Source organism: Pseudopipra pipra, chromosome 3 (genome assembly GCF_036250125.1).
Source record: "Pseudopipra pipra isolate bDixPip1 chromosome 3, bDixPip1.hap1, whole genome shotgun sequence".
Classification (NCBI taxonomy): domain Eukaryota; kingdom Metazoa; phylum Chordata; class Aves; order Passeriformes; family Pipridae; genus Pseudopipra; species Pseudopipra pipra.
The window spans coordinates 14,713,979-14,731,673 of record NC_087551.1 but is presented as its reverse complement, the minus strand read 5'-3'; the positions used below and the strand labels follow the sequence as shown (position 1 = coordinate 14,731,673).

At 45.3% G+C, this 17,695-nt stretch overlaps 1 long non-coding RNA gene across 1 annotated transcript; it reads right to left on the bottom strand.

Annotated features, from left to right (window-relative positions):
• Nucleotides 1-1,394: 1,394 nt before the first annotated feature.
• On the bottom strand, nt 1,395-4,205 carry LOC135412482 (uncharacterized). Its single transcript, XR_010429675.1, has 4 exons — nt 3,987-4,205; nt 2,711-3,548; nt 1,885-2,609; nt 1,395-1,497 (listed from the first exon to the last, which is right to left on the bottom strand). It is a non-coding gene; the product is annotated as an uncharacterized LOC135412482 (long non-coding RNA).
• Between the last annotated feature and the right edge of the window lie 13,490 nt (nt 4,206-17,695).

The following is a 17,695-nucleotide window of genomic DNA, read 5'->3' as shown; positions in this document are numbered from 1 at the left end:
CTGCATTTGAGCAGCTGCTCCCCTGGGCTTGGGACAAAGGCTGTGCCTGCATCCCTGCCCTTTTCTTCTCCCTTTAGGGGTCTGCTCACAATCACAAGCTGTTTGCCCTGGACGTATCCATGAGGACTGCAGAGTCCTCTTGGTGCACACCAGCCAAGCTGTGGGAATGTGTCTGGTTCGCCTGCTGTGCCAGCTTTCAATCCCCAAGGTGCTGGAATTAAGGCAGGTCCTAGAGGACAAGGAGCTTTTGATGTTGTGTGTCTGCTTTAATTGCTGATCCTGAGCAATGCTGTGACTAAAGAAGAAGTGGTAAAGAGTTCAAAATCTGCCCATTTTAGGAAAAAGGCAGGAAACCAGAGACCTCTGCAAAAATCTCCTTTGGCTCTTTTACACTCCAGCAAGAAGGAGGGTGGGTCTTGTTGCTGATGCTCTCAAGGAAATTCAGTGCCTTGGGAAAAGGGCTGTGAAGCCCATCTTGGGCACTGTCTCACCCACTGGGCCAGACTGGGATTAGAGAGCCTGGGAGGCCCTCTGGGGTGCCAGCTTTCCCCCAGTGCCAACTGTTGTTGCTGCGGCCCGAAGTGTCCTGCCGTGCTGACAGCACCCACCTGCTGGGGCTGTCCTTGGCAAGGGCTCCGGAGCTGAGCAAGGTCCTGGCAGAGAGGAGGGGGGAAGGTCTTCTCCAGCCATGGACCAGGGGCTCTCCACAGCATCCTTCCCAGCCCTAAGACAAGGGAAGGTTCCCGTTGGTCCGATGGATAAGGCCCTGCAGAGATCCTACCAGGCTCCTTTCACCTGCCTGTCCTGCAGCCACCATTCCAGGGGCTGGGGGTCTCCTGTCAGTCCCCCGACATAGCTCTCAGGCCCAGGCAAGGTCTTGTGCCTCAGTGTGTGCTTGCAGGGCATGTTTCTTTCCAGCTGTCCAGGGCTAAATTTCAGTCAAAGGCCCTGCTTCTTCCTTGGCCTTCCCCAGCCTGATGATCTCCACCGTCAAATTCTACCTGTCCTGTGGCCTCATGGCTCTTACTACAGTGATGTGGCACTAAAGAAAACACCCAAATTCAGATCCCTGCTAAAGAGGAATGATGGAGGAAAAGAAAGGTCCTATTTGGAAAGAAATCTTTTTGAACTCCTAGAGCTAGAACTGTCCTGGGCAACTTGTCCTAGATGAACCTGCTCAAGCAGGGCAGTTGGAGCACAGTACCTCCCCAGATCCCTCCCAGCCTCAGCCTTTTTGGGGGATTCAATGCTTTGGTCTGAATTCTGAAGCACCTGAGCTCAGACCTGATGCCTGCTGCAAGGCTTCTGGGGCAAGGGATGATCCCAAACTCCTCCCATAGGATTCATCTCCAAACAACATTTCCCCAGTCCACAACATCATATGTCAGACATAGTGAGAACAAACAAAAGCTAACTGTACTACAAGCACAACTTCAGGGGCAGGGGGAGGCAGGCCCACGAGTCCCAGGGCTTCAGCTGGTGACGGGAAAGTGGCACCTGCAACGACAGAGTCAGAAGGTCAGAAAATGAACCCACAAAGGCAGGAATTGACGTGGCTTGGTTCCCCTGTCTTTGGGGAATGCAGCTGACAAGGAGCTGTTTGTGGCCCAGTAGAGAGAGCTCTTGCTGGCAATGGTGATGGGCTGGTTCTGGGACCTTTACCCCATGGAGGATGGATGCCCTTCGAGCTCTGGAAGCATGCAGTAATGCCCAGTGCCCCTGTGCCACACAGCAGGGCTGGGTGGAGATCCCCTGGGGAGCTGCCATGGAGCTCTTGCCAAGCCCTGCTCAGCACCAGCCCTTGCCAGCCCTTGCCAGGGAGTTGAGCTGACTTAGGGCAGTGCTGAGAGTTGGGGAAGACGGACAGCAGAGCCTGGGACACACTTGGGCTTCTTGAGCTGCTGAACCTTCTTATGCTTCTCTTGTTGTCTTCTTCCTGTCTTCCCCTTCTTCCTTTTTCTTGGTCGTCCATCTCTCCAAGTCAGGCCTCCTATCTTCATCTTTTCCTTCTCTTTTCCTTTTCCTGGGAGTGGGCTGCAAAGCTTTGCCCCAAAAATTGGGTTACATAGGCAAAGCTACTGTCTCCAGGAGTCAGTTCTTGTTTGAGCCAACGCCAGCTCACTTTACCAGGTGCCAGGGCAGGCAGGCTCTGGCTGCAGCAGGGTGCTCTTCAGGCAGCCCCTGGCATCTCTCTGTGGGGAGGATGGCTCACTGACTGGGCCCCTGCAGATAAGGCAGCCCGCACACGGGTCCCCATCCCTCCCTTCTTCCAGCTGCTCCAGAGCCAGTGTCCCCAGGGGCTGTGGGTATGGGGGATTGGGCTCTTCCCTCAAGGCTCAGGCATCTGGATTCAGCCACTTGGCGGGAGAAGGGAATCAGTATGGGGCAGAGCTCTGGTCCCGGCCACTGCTCCTTAGACAAGTCCCTGCCCTCCTGCCTCCTGCAGTGGCTCTGTTGTACAGCTTTGCAGGTGCTCTCGGCCAGTGCTCTCGGCTCTGCACTTGAGGAAGGAAGCACATGTTTGCCTCCCAGCTTCTGATTTCACCCAAGCCCATGCCAGGGAAGGCTCTCTGTCCATTCCCCCCCAGTCTGACCCCAGCAACAGCGAGCTGCCAGAAAAAAAAGCATTTTAAGGAGACTGTCCCCTTTCAGACAAGTCCCAGCCTTTTCCCAGTCTCTGCTCAGAAGGCAGGCTGCTGCCCATGCTTACCCTTTCAGCTGACAGATCTTTTCTTCCCTGCTGGCCATCTGCATTGCTGCCATCCAGTCCCTGTAGAGATCTGTGATGAGGAGCTTGGAGGGGATGCTTTGGAGGAAGTCCTGCAATGCCAAGGGCTCCTGGTGAGCCTTTGAAGATTCCAGCCTAGCCAGGAGCTCTTGCAGCTGCAGGTCAGAAGAGTTCACCTTCAGGAGGAGGGCCAGTGGTAGTGCAGGCTGGCTTCCCATGTCGACATCCAAGCCCTGGTCTAGGGCCTCCCACAGCTCCTGAAGGGCTCTTGCCCTGGAACATCTCCTGAATATGCCCTCTGTGGTTGGTCCTTGCTGGTGCAGGACCACCAGCAGCTCCTGCAGAAGAGGCAGGAGGGCAAGGGCTTGTCTGAGGAGCTGCCTTCCAACAGCAGTTGAGAGCCCACCTGCCCTGGTGCCCGGGCAGCAGCAGAAGGGTTCCTCTGCAGAGCAAGGCACCAGGGCAGCCACCTCCTCCTCCTGCTGCTGCTTCTGCTGGTCCCTCCTGCTGCAAAGGAAAAGAGAGCAAAAGCCCATCAGTTGAGACCCCAGGCCAGCGCTCCCACAGCCTGCCCTGCCCTGCTTTCAGCTCTGTGCTGAGGGATGCAGCAGGACAGGCAAGGAGACAGCAGCAGCCTCCTGAGAGCTGGCATGTCACCGGGACAGCCTGTCCCAAACCTTGCCCTGCCCTTCTCCAAGCTGTGGGCAGCAGCACAGGCTCTCTGTCCATGCAGAGCTGTGTCCAGTGGCTGCTGCCCAGCGGGTGTCCTTGCTTGTCCAGGTGACGTCCTCCCTCCAGGTGCCACACCTGCATGGTGACACTGAGGGGACAAGTGAGCACAGCTTGGCCCGAGCACAGGGTTGCCTTTCCTTCCAAAACTCACCAGGTGAGCCACCAGGTCTTCCTTCATTGCCAGATGGGGCCATGGCAGGCCCTTGCTTGGGATCAGCCTGCAAGAAGCAGGCCATGCCTGCAGAGCAGCCCTGCAGCACAAAGGGCCACCGGCAGCTGCCTCCCAGCCCCAGCGTGGCACAGCTGAGACCCTCTGTACTGCTGGTCTCTCTACCCTACACAACATCCTGCTTCCCAGCGCTGCCAGCAAGGACGTGGCAACATTCCTGGGAGTTCCCCAATCCTTCTGCTTTCCAAGTGGCACCACGCACCCTCCCTCCCTCCCTTCTGCACAAGTTCCCTCCACTAGCTGCACATTCTTGGTACCCCAGCACAGCTAGAGGTGGGGAAAGGCAGCCATTCTCACCTTTGCCAGATCCTCAACCAGCCTCTCCAGATTCCTGGCACTTAATGTCTTCTCGTGGGCAAAAGAGGAGTGGCAGAAGGTGAGCACTGATGCCTCTGGTGCTCGGCTCAGGGAGCAGTACTCAGGGACAGAGCTCAGAGCAGAGAGACACTCACGGCATGGCAGAGGCTCAGCTCCTTCTCCAGGAGTCTGGTGCTGGGCAAACGGGTCACTTGGGCTCCTTGTGTCCTGGGAAGTGGGAAAGAACAGCGAGACAGCTACATGAGCCCCAAGTCACCTCTCAGCTGCCGTGTCAGGCAACTCTGCCCGAGAGCTACCTGCAGCCACAGGGCACCTCTCCCCAGCTAAGGAGCTGTGTTTCCCTGTCTGGCTGCTCCTGTAGCATTACCCCAGCTTATCCCTCTAGTGTGTCCATCCACAGTTCCTTCAGCTTCAGGGAGCTGCAGAAAGAGAGGAGAGCCACTCTCAGGCCTCGCTGCCCTGTCTGTGGGCAGACACGTGTGCCTGCACAGCCTGGTATGGTGGGGAAGGACTCGGGGCAGGATGAGGCCCAACCAAGGGCATGGATGGGATGTGGGCTGTCAGGGCTGGCTTGATGCCTCTTGGCCAGAACCTGCCTTGTCCCAGCATTGATGTGTGCCAGGACAGCTCCCTGCTGCTGCTTCTGCTGGACATTGGCTCCAACTGACCAACAGCCTGAGCCCAACGGATGTTGGAGTGGGCCCTGGGGCATGGAATGGGGGCAGGACTTGTGTGCAGGGTGGCCAATGTCCACTTTGAGCTGAGAAGCCCAGAGCTGGGCACCTGTGAGGGCAAGGATTATCTCCCTCCACCTCCTGCCTACGGCAGCCTTGCATGCACTCTGCTGTCTTTGCCCCAGGAGCACTTTGTGGGCTCCAAATTTGCCAGCGTGGCATCCCCTGGGACCCCACGTGTCTGCACAGTTGCTTTAGAGCTGCCTCTTCCCCATCATCTCCTGCTGCAAGGGCTTGCTCCTGCCTGGCTGCGTGACTTGGCTCTTGCCCTGCAGGAGGTTCTTGTCAGCCCCTTTCTCCAGCCCCTCAAGGTCCCTCTACTTGGCAGCAGCACCACCCTCCGGCACACGAGCCTCTCCCCTGACTTGTGTGTCATCTGCCAGCTGTCTTAAGGGGACATCAGCCCCATCAGCCACATCCCTGAATAGGAACAGGACTCGCAGAGGACAGCAGAGCGGGGACAGACATGCACCTTGATACTTGGGAACCTCTCCCAAAAGGGTCAGAAAGTCAGGGGGAAAATCCACCTCTTTTTTGGGATTACAGATACAGTGTTTCCCCTTGTTCTTCCTGCAAACTATTAAAAGGTGTTCAACCTGTACCATTTTTTTCATTTGGATGTCAGAGCTCTTCAAAGTGCTGATGGGATGTGTCCATCAGATGGGGTTGTACTCTACACTGCTAGAGAGCACATAGCCTACCTTGTGAGGTAGCAGATTCTCTGCATTCATGTGCTGTCACCAGTGGCAGGAGGCTGCCCCTAGTGGCTTGGCAACTCCATCAGCCAATTCCCTTGGGACTCTGGGATGCACCTTGTCACGTTCCATAGACTTAGGCCTGTTCAGGTTCCTCAGGTTGGCATATTCTATCTTGAGTGCTACAATGCACATTTCAGGAGTTATGGAGATAAATCACCTATGCTGTGGAGGACCAGGCATAAGCCTGATTTATTTCAAACCTTGTGACTGTTGCAGCAGGAAAGTTGGGAATTAGAAGAGAGGGTGCTGTGGAGATGGGGCAGGCTGTGCTGAGCTAAATTCCTGCTCTGTCCCAGCATTGATGTGTGCCAGGACAGCTCCCTGCTGCTGCTTCTGGTGAACATTGGTTCCAACCAGGTGTTTCAACTGATTGCCATGACTTTTTAAATACATGGAGGCTGGCTTGGCAACCACATCAGTCAGCTTCCTCAGGACACTGAGATGCCTGTCACCAAGTCCCACAGCCTGAGATATGTTCACGTTCCTCACGTAGTCACAAACCTGGTGCATCCACTGCACTCCTGAACTTCTCTTACAGTCCTTGCCTCATGGTCCATCCATTCAAGAGATGTGTGAAGAGAGACTACTTGAGGCCAAATGTTGTTGAGTACCTCAGCCTTCTCTTCATTTATTGTTATCAGTGTTGCTCATCGGAGTGGGGGGGCAGCTGGGTTGGTTTTTTTTGGCGTTCCTTTTCTAGTTCACATACCTGTAGAAGCCTTTCTTATCCTTTGCATGCCTTGCCAAGTTCAGCTCCATCCACACCCTGGCCTTCCTGACCCCATCCCTACACAATTGGACAGTGTCTCTACACTCTTCCCAGGTCACCTGTCCCCCTTTCCACTGCATGCACATTTTCTTCTTGCCCTTAAGCCTGATCAGCAGGTCTCAACTCAGCCATACTGGTCTCTTGCCTTCGTTTCCTGATTTCTTACACCTGGGGATCAAGAGCTTTTACACTTTATGGAAAGCATGCTTAAAAATCTGCCAGCTCTACACTGCACCCTTGTCCCTGACAGCAGTTTCCTGGGGGGTCCCAAGAGAGTCGAATATACAAAACAGTTACCCTTTGCCTCCTTGATATTCCATGTAACTTAATGTTTGCAGGTGAGAGATAGTGGTAGAAGACAAAATCTGCACGTAGCCCTCTGAAAGCTTTCTCCTCTTCAGAGGACCTCAGCCAACTGCTTGCTGAGGACACTAGTGCTCACTGCATCAGCCCTGTTATGGTGTGCTCGGCGCAGGCTCAGCTCCTGGTGGTGTCTGAGAGATGTCTTATGGATACACAGGGAGCCATTTTGCTTCTCCGACAGAAGAAAGAGAAAGCACAGGAGCAAAATTAAGAAAAGCAGGCAGAAAGATGCAGAAGAGAGCTGGAAAGGATGAAAATGAGTGAGCAATGGTCACAACAGCAGAAAGCAAAAGCCATTAGCAATGAGCAAGCCCCGTGAATATCAGCAGTCCAGAGAAAAAGCTTTAACAGCCCCACCATGGGGTATGAGTGTATTATGAGTGTAATTTTCTAGCATTTCTCTAAAAGCAGTGAGAGCACCTAGGGAAATCTAGGTGTCGTCTATATGATACAGTACATAAAACTTCATAAGGATGAGATGTAGATTTGTGAAGGTTGTAATATAGTAGAATAAACGCACACTAAAATGTGGAACACCTTCACAACAATTCTCATTTTCATGATAAGCCATACACTAGGATTCTGGCCCTTGTCATTTTGTTTTGGAGGAAAGTCTGCACATATTAATTAAAATTCTGAAGCCAGATTTAGAATCCTGGCTGGGGCTACACTCTTATGAAAATTGTCTGTGGTCACTCAGTACACAGTAGGATTTTTGTTTTCTATTTGTAATCTGGATAAGTGAATTGAAATAATTTGCATTTTTCCTAATAGTCAGGGAGTTTAATAATGAAATGTGATCATGAATATTTTAATTGAAGAATAAAATTATGTTAAAATAGTCTTCAGATTTCTCTTATGCTTTGTTAAAAAATACCAATACTATAATTGTATTGTAATTTTTAGAAATGTGTTATAGATTCAAATACTATTCATAAAGCTCATTGATGCCTTTTTTCAAAGGTGCTTTATAATGGATTTAGAAACCCCTTTTATCTTTGAAAACACTGTATTTTGTGATTAAATATATCCACAACAGAACTATAAAGATATGCATCTGCATCATAAAATCAGAATATAGCACAAGATCAGTGTGAAGTTTTTCTTAAATTGACAATGTCTATTGTTGCTAATGTTTTGTGCAGTATCCTTCAGATGACCACACCACTTAATAAGTTTCTTACAGATTCAGACTAAGAGTCCTTAAGAGTGGCACACTTCACAGCAGCCACAGGTGATGCTGGAGTCTACCTTGCACCAAAATTGTGTAATTTAAGGGTGTCTGTGCTCTTTTCATCAAAAACTTTGCAAGCTTGCAAAAAGACCATACAACTCAGAATCAAATGCATTTGCCTTAGCAGAAGACCTGAGTATCAACTCAAAATTATACTTTCATTTTTGTTTCTGTTACCTGTTTTAATATTCAAGGTGCCTAAGTATTAGAACAACATATGACTGTGGCTTATTGGTGGTGGCACAAAGTCTAAAATAATGATCCATAGACTTTAAAATTTTATATATTTATAAATATACACTCCTCCAGAAGAGTGCCATTATGCTTCTATGGACTAATATCCTGCAATGACTAAAGTAAGCTTCAAGACTTCCTGCATTGTTTTCAAGCTGCTTGCTTTTAGCATTGCTTAACATTATATGATCAGTTTTAATTCTTGAAAAACAAACCTAATACTCAAAAAATGGAATTACAGAGCAGTTGGCTTTGTTCTTGAAATGTGTATTTTCCCCCAAATGTTATACTACTAAAAAAACCTTCTTATTTTGATCATTAATTATTGTAGTCTAATTAGATCTTTATGTTTCCGTTCCCTAGTTATCTGAGAACGTCCAAAGATGCACTCTCTTTTGTCCATGAGATACAGAGACCAGAGCAGGAAGTCTAGTCAACAGAGCAGTTTCCACAACACATTGATGAAAAATATACACCATTTAGGAATCATGTACATGAATGTACATTCTCTACACATTTCTCTGATTGCCAGATGTGCAGGCCCAATGAGTGCAGATCCCTTTAAATCCTAAATAATTATATTTGCAGAGAACTGGGACACTGATATAACTTTTAAAAATACAACAGGATATCTGCAAATAACACTTCTCTCAACACCTATCCCTGCAGAAGAAATACTGGTCTCAGAAGGAGTTATGTGTACCCTAACTGGGAGGTAAATCCTGGTTTACCTTTAAATGCAACAACCAAGGACTGCTGCAGCCCTTCCTTTTAGGTCAGGGCTGCAGCATCTTGAGGGAAGCTTGGGTGAATGGCAGCACAGCCCGACCCTTGCTGCTGTACAGAGCAGCCCTGGGCTCACACTGCTCCTTGTGCCTGCACCTGTTCACCCATGGTACCTGATGCTGGGGAGCAACTGCAAGACAGCAGCTAGACTGCACTCCTTGAAGGTATAAAGGACATAAATGCATGAAGGACATTGAGGCACGAGCCCTGCTTCATCTGAAAAATGACTTAATATCTGATGCTAAGTGGCCATCAATTAATTTAATCTTTGGTTTGCTCACACAGTACTGATCGAAGGGTCTGGTGTATGGTGTCCCTAAAAGCAGGCTACTTGCAAGGAAGCAGTATAATTATATGTCAGTGGGGCACATGGGCTTTTTTTGGAAATGAAGAAGAGCTTTTTATCTGAAAGGATAAACAGGCAACACAGGAGGGATTTTTGAGAATAAGCTTTCACCTTCCCACAATTACCAAAAAGCTTCTCCCAACAGAATAATCATATCTAAACTCCTAGTTATCCAAAAAGGTATTGCTCCTTATCATCTTTAGTAGAGTCCCAGTTTGCCCTGTTCTTCACCTCAATAAAGAAAACCACTCAGCTTTTAATCAGTTTGCAAACACAAGGATTCACTTGAGAAGCAGGTGCTTGTGCTCATCTCGCTTTATTTGTACCTGCTGCCTGCTGCCCCATTCCCTTCCCTCAATTCCCCTGTCCTTGCTCAGCATCCTCCACGATGCAACCTTATCTTCACAAACCAGACAAACAGCTCCCTCCAGATGCCATGCCAATGCCACTGCTGCGGCAATAAACTGGCAAGTGGGGAAGGAATAAAGGTACGGTTACTGAATGAAGAAATAAATGCTTCTTCCAGAGACTGAATACATCACCTCCACCACCCTAAGGTCAGTAAATAGCAAGTTGTTTCTGAACTTCCCTCCATCTGGAAGTGCAATTATGCTAGTTAATCTTAAAATGCCTTTGGCAGCTGTCATCTCTTTTTTTTTATATTATCCTTAAAACTTTTCTAATGGTAAGTACACATGCAGTGAGGAATAATAGCCCTTTGTGTAACAAGCGATACACACGCTTTGTCCAATTCATTTTTACAGTGTTTTTCTCCATTTCTGAGGTTATTATCACCGAAGAGATTGAAAGGTGAGCCATCATACCACATCTTATATGTAGCAGCGAAATGTTTCCTCTTTTTCTCTCCCTCCCTCCCCCCCACCTTTTTTTATTTTTCAAACAAAAAATGTGCAGGATGTTAATGGCTACCAAAGTATTAATATTTCTAAAGAAACTCAGTCTAATTCCATCCTAACTGGCTGCTCTGCTCTCAGGTCTGCGTGACCCTTTCAGGCTTCAACCAGCCCCCAAAACAGCACTCATTGCCTGCCATGGATTTCTGCTAATGCCACAGGTTAATTAACACAGGGAAGGAGTCAGACCCTGCATAAACAAGAAATAAGACAGTGTCTGCCATTCATTTTTGATGGCAGGTTGAGTGCTGTGGGTCTAAGACAAGCAAAAAGCCTGCAGACTGAGACAGCTGGAAGGATTGGAAAGAGAGGCTCATTTTGACACAACACAATTGATGTGCAGAGTGTTCATCCTCAATAATTTCTACTTGGTTAAATTAGGAGCAGGCAGGGACAGACTGTATATGGCAGGGAAGAGGGATCCTTGAGATCTTAGTTTCAGGATTTATCTCTGACTTACTATGAAATCCCAGCTGACACCAGAACTCTCACTGTGATGCGTTTTCCTGGAAGTGCCCAACCTGGGGTGTTATAGTAAAAGTAATTAAAAAAAACAAAAAAAAAAAAACAAAAAAAAACCAAAAACACAACAACAACAACAAACCAAAAAACAAACCATTGAGAAGCTGTTTTTAGTTCCAACATTCTCCAGAGTGAACCCCCAGTGTTCAGGATGGGAAATGCTTGAGGCTAACTGAACACAGACTCAATCCCCATACAAAGACTGTGAAAAACAACATTGAATTCAAAATGTGTCACAGATATCAACTCTAAATTCAGGGAGTGCCTGATCCATGCATAGTGCTTGTCTCATTTGTTATTACTTTTTTCTCCTTTTTTTCCTCAAACTTCTTTTATAATGCCTTATTGATGAAAAACACTAACAAAATCATGAGCAAACAACTGCCTCAGGTATATGATCCTGGCTTAACTCTCAGGATCTGTCTCCTTTTCTACAACCTACTCTGGCAGCAAAGGTTGGCACCTATCTTCTTCTGCCTGAATGTCCTTCCTCCCTGGGAAAATACAATCTGCTTCCTGGCAGAAATGTTATTTCAAATTCAGCAAGTAGTGTTTAAAGCAAAGGTCACCATTAGTTCTGGATGTGCTAATGTATTGTACTTATAATAGTTCTATGTCAACATTATATTTCAGAAGATGAGGCCATTATACTTATTCCACCTAGGATTCTTAGGAGGCATTTAAAGCATTTTTTCATTAACCTGTAGTAGCCTCTATGCATTTTAACAAAATGCTCAAAATATTTCATCTTGGAGTTTTCAAAACAGGAGGTTTTATGGTTTTACCTTCAGCCTATTATTTGAAATTCAAAATTTTGAGTCTCATCAGTATATTTGTTTCAGTGACTGAAAGAAATTAAAAATGTAAGTCCCAGCACATGCTGTTGTAAGAAAAATCAAAGGTTAGATAAGATTTGGGCAGCCAGAGCTACAAATGACTAAAGAGTGGTAGGTAACATAGCTCCAGTCTGTGGCATGTGACTGTATGCTGGAGCTTGAACAACAGAAATCTCTCTGCAGTGCACAAAGGAAAGTAACTACTTGTCATATATTAAGGTTAGGGTAATGTAGGATATGTGTGTATACTCACTTGCAGTTGACAGTCACATTACACAATTTATCAGCTGGGAATTTTTGTAGTAATTTTAAAACAGTGAAGTAGTTTATAAGGTATTCCTTTTACTCAATATGTTCTCATCAGAAAAGTAGATAACAGAATAACTTGCAACAGAAATCTAGTCTAGGATTTCAAAGCCCTGGAGACCCTGATTAGACCATTGCTCTGTCTGTAGATAATCTCTTACTAAACTAAATGTACGGTGCTTTGTCCACATAAAAATAGCACTAAGACTGTATCTGGAAAAAGCAAGACTCTGAGCTCCCTGATGTGCATAAAAGAAAAAATAATAATAATAAAACTTATTTAAGTAACAAAAGAATGAGATAGAGATGAAAAATGTGAATGCTAAAGCAGTCTAAAAATTTATTGGCACAAAATTTTTACTCTAGTTGTAGATACCCTGAGTAGATTGCACTCTCTGGCCAGATGACTAATTACATGCTTCTCACTCTGAAGTCTTTGGGCCAAATGCAGCTCTCAGTTACCCAAATATAAATCTCAAGTAAATCTATTGATGTTACCGTAGAGTTATGCCAGGTTCACTGAGAGCAGAATATGATGCCTTGTTTACAAAATTAAGCTCTGAAAGGTACTTCTGTGCGTGCGTTTTGATTTGCCAATAAAATAATTTTATGGAGCTAAATTTATGCAAATACTTAGAATTTAAATCCAAAGGAGACCTTTATTCTTGTATTCATTAAAGATTATGCACCATTTTACAAGAAGGTACTCAAAAATACAATATGGAATACAATTAAGAGGAATAAATTCACAGAGGTTTCATATTTTACCAAGTATTTTTGCCCTGCATGTGTATAACCGACTACTCCCCTAGGAGAAAAGAATATATATGTGCCCCAGTCATTGTATTTGTCTGCCTTACAAATATCAATAAATTTCTTCTCACAATAGCTGAGGGAAGAAGAGAGGCGGCATTACTGCTCTAACTCTAATCAAGAACAGAGTCAGGAGAAATCATGAGACTGGCCAAAGACCAGACTGGGAGTGTGACGCATAGACAGGGAGAGAAAAGCAGGTCTCCTGCACTAGTCCTTTAGTAGCACTCGATCCCTTCATGGGGGGATTGGGAAAATATGTTTGTGCTAACTCCCACATCAATACACAAAAAAATGAAGTCAGAGGAACTGTTGTCTTAAGCATGTAGGGATTTGTTTACATTTTTAGGTACACCATACTTGAGTGTATGGGGCTTCTTGTAGTTTATTTCAAATCATTAAAGGCAGAACAATTTATAAAGGACTGCTGCTCATTTTTCCCTGCATGGAAAAACTCAGCACTGCAGGTGAGGTATTTGGGAAGTGCATTCCAGAATATAAAAATCACATCAGTCTTTCAATATGAGGATCACCTGCAGGCTTTCACGCAATTTTTATGCTTACAACAACTCTGTTTAAAAGAAAACTTAAGAGATGTCTGGCAATGAAGGAATTAATTTTTAAACTAGGCATTTGGAAAAAGCAGTGAAGGAAGAAACACCATTTGTTTTTCTCAAAGAAACAAGACACCAATTCCACAATGAATATATCTATAAATTATCATTTATTACCTTTAAAGAAAAGTTTTTCTAACCTGCTTTGGCAACCCTATAGTAATTCTCCTGCTGACTGCATAATCAGGTTCTTACTAATGGAAGGAACTAGCCAGTTATCAAGAAGCCTGCTTTGCTAAAGTGTTTGGATAATAAAGGTATAACACAGACTACGTGTATTTGCTGGTGGTGTCAACACTCATGCTACTGAGCTCTGAAGAATCTCTGCTTGGTTTAAATTAAAGAGTCTGCTGGAGTCTGGCATAGTGGATGAGTCTACTGATGCACACACAGCTCTTACAGCTTCAACGATACTGGCCAGTGCAAGGAGACAATTGCCAAGATCATTTCAAACCAGCCAGCAGAGAGCCACTGCTACATGAACTAGAGCAAGCCTCAAAAGAAGCACTACTAGCCAAATTGATTTTGATAGGGCAGAGAATACAGTAACAGTTTAGGCTGACTGCAGGCAGTGAGCAAGCCATAAATTCACCAGCAGCACCATGCAGAGATCAGTAAGTGAAACAGCAGTACCCAGAGTGTGGCTTGTCGGGACAGACAACTTTTCACTGCACCATCAAAGGCACAACCGTGCTCCCCTATCAGATGAAAGCTGGACCCATCATTTGAAAAGATATCCATTTTTCTGAGACATTTGTCAACCTTCCTTCAAAAACACTGAGAGAGGCTAAAAAACCCCACAGATTTGAATGCTGCTGCCCGTGGTGTAGTCTGTCACTATCTCCTCACACTCAGCTTTCAACTAGCTTTACAGATTGACATTTGTGCACCTGAGGGATGTGTGAGCTGACACTGTGTACTTTTTCAGGTGGTTCCATGTCCTCCTGGTTTAATAACAAAAACATTGCCAAGCTGCACTGTCCACAGAGCCCATCAATGTAGATCACTAAAGTAATTCTTTAATTTTATGTACCAAACAGCCATATGACTGGGTGTCTGCTACACTGAACAGTATTTTTTGTTCATTTAAAGGATGAACTTTCATAGGGAAATGCATAATGTGATCAGAATTTTTCTAATACAATGAACAGCAGTCAGAGTGGAAGCTGCTCTTCATATACTGAATAACAAACACATCCTTCCGTACCTCCTCGCAATGTTTCCCCAATTCCCACTCAACATCTTTCCTCACAACACCATTCTGCACTGAATACTCCTAAGTGGAACACACGTAAGGGAAGCCAGTATTTTGTGTTTGCTTGAGAAAAGATGAACTCATGAGCTATGGATATAAAAGAAAGAATGAGCAGATGCCTACTTAAACTGAAAGACATATGGAAAACAATCACACTCAGAGCAGTGGATCCCTGATCTCTCCATTTCAACAATGAAAATCATCCCCACTATGTATTTGTGCAATGATACAACAAGCAGTGCTTCTATAATGGTAGGCTGTCAGCATTCCAGGGAAATTCTTCAGCAAGACTTTTTACATCAGGATTGGAAAGGGAAAATCTGTAAGAATGACAAGACAAAACCAACCCAACCCCCCCAAAAGAAAAACTATGTCCTAGGGAACTACTGTTTTACTTCAGAAGGGAGTATAAACCCTTTCTAATTCTGAACATGACTGAATTTTTCATTTTCAAATTATTATGCAAGAAGTAATTAAGTCATCTTTACAGAATGCTTTTGAAGAAAAATGATATAAATAGTTTCTCAATCCTGCTTCTCAGATGAAGAATCACACAGTGTATTCAGGCAAAGGAAGGTTTTCAGGCTTCAGTTCAGTGCTTCTCCCTCAGCACAGTGCTGTCTTTACTGAGAATTGATCAGCTGAAAACAAATGCAATTCAATACCCTTGATATTTATAAAATACAAAAGGTGAAAACCTCTGATCCTCAGACTGTGAAACTTGCTTCGTGCAGACACCTCAGAGCAGAAGATACTTTCGCCACGTCACTGCACCGTGAAACAACCTGACGTATTTGTGGAAAACAGTTTATATGGATATCAGGCTCCCAGGTGCTTCATAGTATTTTTATAACTTACATCATCACCAAGCTGTAACATGGCAAATTTGCTTCATTGGATTTCAGTGGCTGCCCCTGCTCAGCTTCCTGTGCTGTTGTATTAGGAGTCAGCTAGATGGTGCTCATGGGGTGGCAGCCGATGTGCAAAGTTAGCACTGGGATTTCGCTCCGGGCCTCTTCCCCCACCTCCGGCATCCCACACAATCTAAGCACGTTGTCACAAATGAAAAACCAGGACCCGGAGGAAAGGGATGAAGGAGGGAGGTGAAAGTAAACTGCATCTCAGATGCTGTATGAGCACAGCTACTTACACAACTGCGCTGGCTTTCGAGGGCTGGGATGCAAGTATGAAACGGGCTGGTTTTGTGCATATGAGCCAGCTCATTTGCTCCTACCTGGCAGCCTGAAAAGAGCACAGTTCTGACAATTTAGGAAGAAACCGTGTTGTTGGAGAGACGTGACAATTTGGAAGTTGTTTTTGCTCTGACAAATAGCAATCCTAGCTGTAAGATTCATCGTGGTCAGATGTAGCGTGTCTTTACGGATGTTTGAAGTTAGAATTAATTAGTAGCTTTTAGCAGTCTGTGAAGTTGCCTAGTTTTGTTGGATTAATTGCATTGCAGATAGTACTGTGTAAAGACACACTGTGCTAACTCTCAGTAAATATGAAAAACTCAAAGTGCACAGGGATGGTTTGGTGTGGACATACTGTTCAGAGAACCATTGAGTGGCAGAATACTTATAAATTGTTAAATCTGAAGATCCCACTTGGTCCCTTGGGCTGCAAGTTTGTATGAAAATTTCATTTCAAAATGACAAGCCTATATATGCACAGGAATAGTTTTCTAAATAAAACCCTAGATCATTTCTTATTCATCTTATGTCTAAAATGCCCAGAGGTATAGCTCCATAAAAATTTAAAACTTTAAACAAAAGATCCTTTTGAGTTGCAGGAAGTCAAAACATTCTGAAAGCAACAGTTTATATTATTTATTGTGATGTTTACTTAGCAAGAGAAGCTGATGAATTAATTCTCAGTGGAAGTGCTGAATTACTTTAGGAACAGAAGCCTAATTAATTAAGGATCATTTCCTATTGATTTCACTGTCCAGACTCAGCATACCTGCTATACTCCTATACAAGGTACACATCATAAATAATAATATACTTAGATCGGTTACTGCTGTCCTGATGACCTGTAATTCTCACTGGGGAAACACTCCTAAGACTTTGATGTGAACACAATAAAAGCCAGAAAGTCTCTTGAAAGAAAGAGAACAGGAAAACCACAGAAGAGGCACTGTACACACTCCAGATGAAAGACAATAGCCAAATGGAGAGACAGGTTTAAAAAGTAGACAAAAGTGGAAATAAATACATTTGTATAGGAAATATCAATAGGAAAATGCCAAATTTAATGCCTAAAGCTGGGAAGTTCTTAATTTATAAAGCACAAAACCTAAGTACATTTGGAACATACACTATGGCTAGACTTCAAGCCCAGATTCACCTCACAACTCTGTTATGAGCACAGAAATCAAGCCCTGGAAATTTCCTCCCTATGATCAGCTTGGCTGCATGGCCAAGAAGAATCAAGGCATAGTTTTTCTCTCTAGGTATGTGTCCTGGTTCCAGCCAGGACAGGGTTAACTTTTGCAGCAGCCAGGAAGGGTGGGGACAGGATCCTGGGGTTATTCCCACCTCATGCCATGTGCAGGGGGGATGGAGAGTGCTGGCATTTGTCCTGTTTTCCAGGGTGTGAGATCTGGTAGCACCATGTTCTGCGTGGGGAAGCAATCGTGTGTCAATCATTCACCTGCCATACACTCTGATATTAGTATTGTTGTTATTACTCTTCATTTTCTTATCTCACTGCTGTCCAGTAAATTATTCTTATCTCAACCCATATTGTCACCTTTTTGTGCTTGTAATTCTCCTCTCCATCCTACCACAGGTGAAGGTGGGGGGAAGGGAGGATGTGAACGAGCAGCACATGGTCTGGGGTGTTTCACTGGGAACACTAAATTTGGGAATATCATTCCTAAACCACAAGAGTGTGCTTATCCATCCTGGAGACCAGATGGAGACCCATGTGGCCCCACTATCAACAGCCTTTCCACACAAAGCCTGTTCTCCAGGCTCTTACAAGAACATAACAAAACTTAGGATCAAGCTTTGGCTCAGCTCACAGGCAAGTTTCACCACACGATTACTGCAGAAAGACAGATGTGTTCGACTCAGTCTGGAAAATTTAGCAACTATTACATGAATTGCCAGAATGCTCTATGAAGAAATTTGGAAAGTTCAGCATTCCTTTAGTACAACTGTGTATATTTGTAGACAGTGTACACAAAATGGTGTTGTC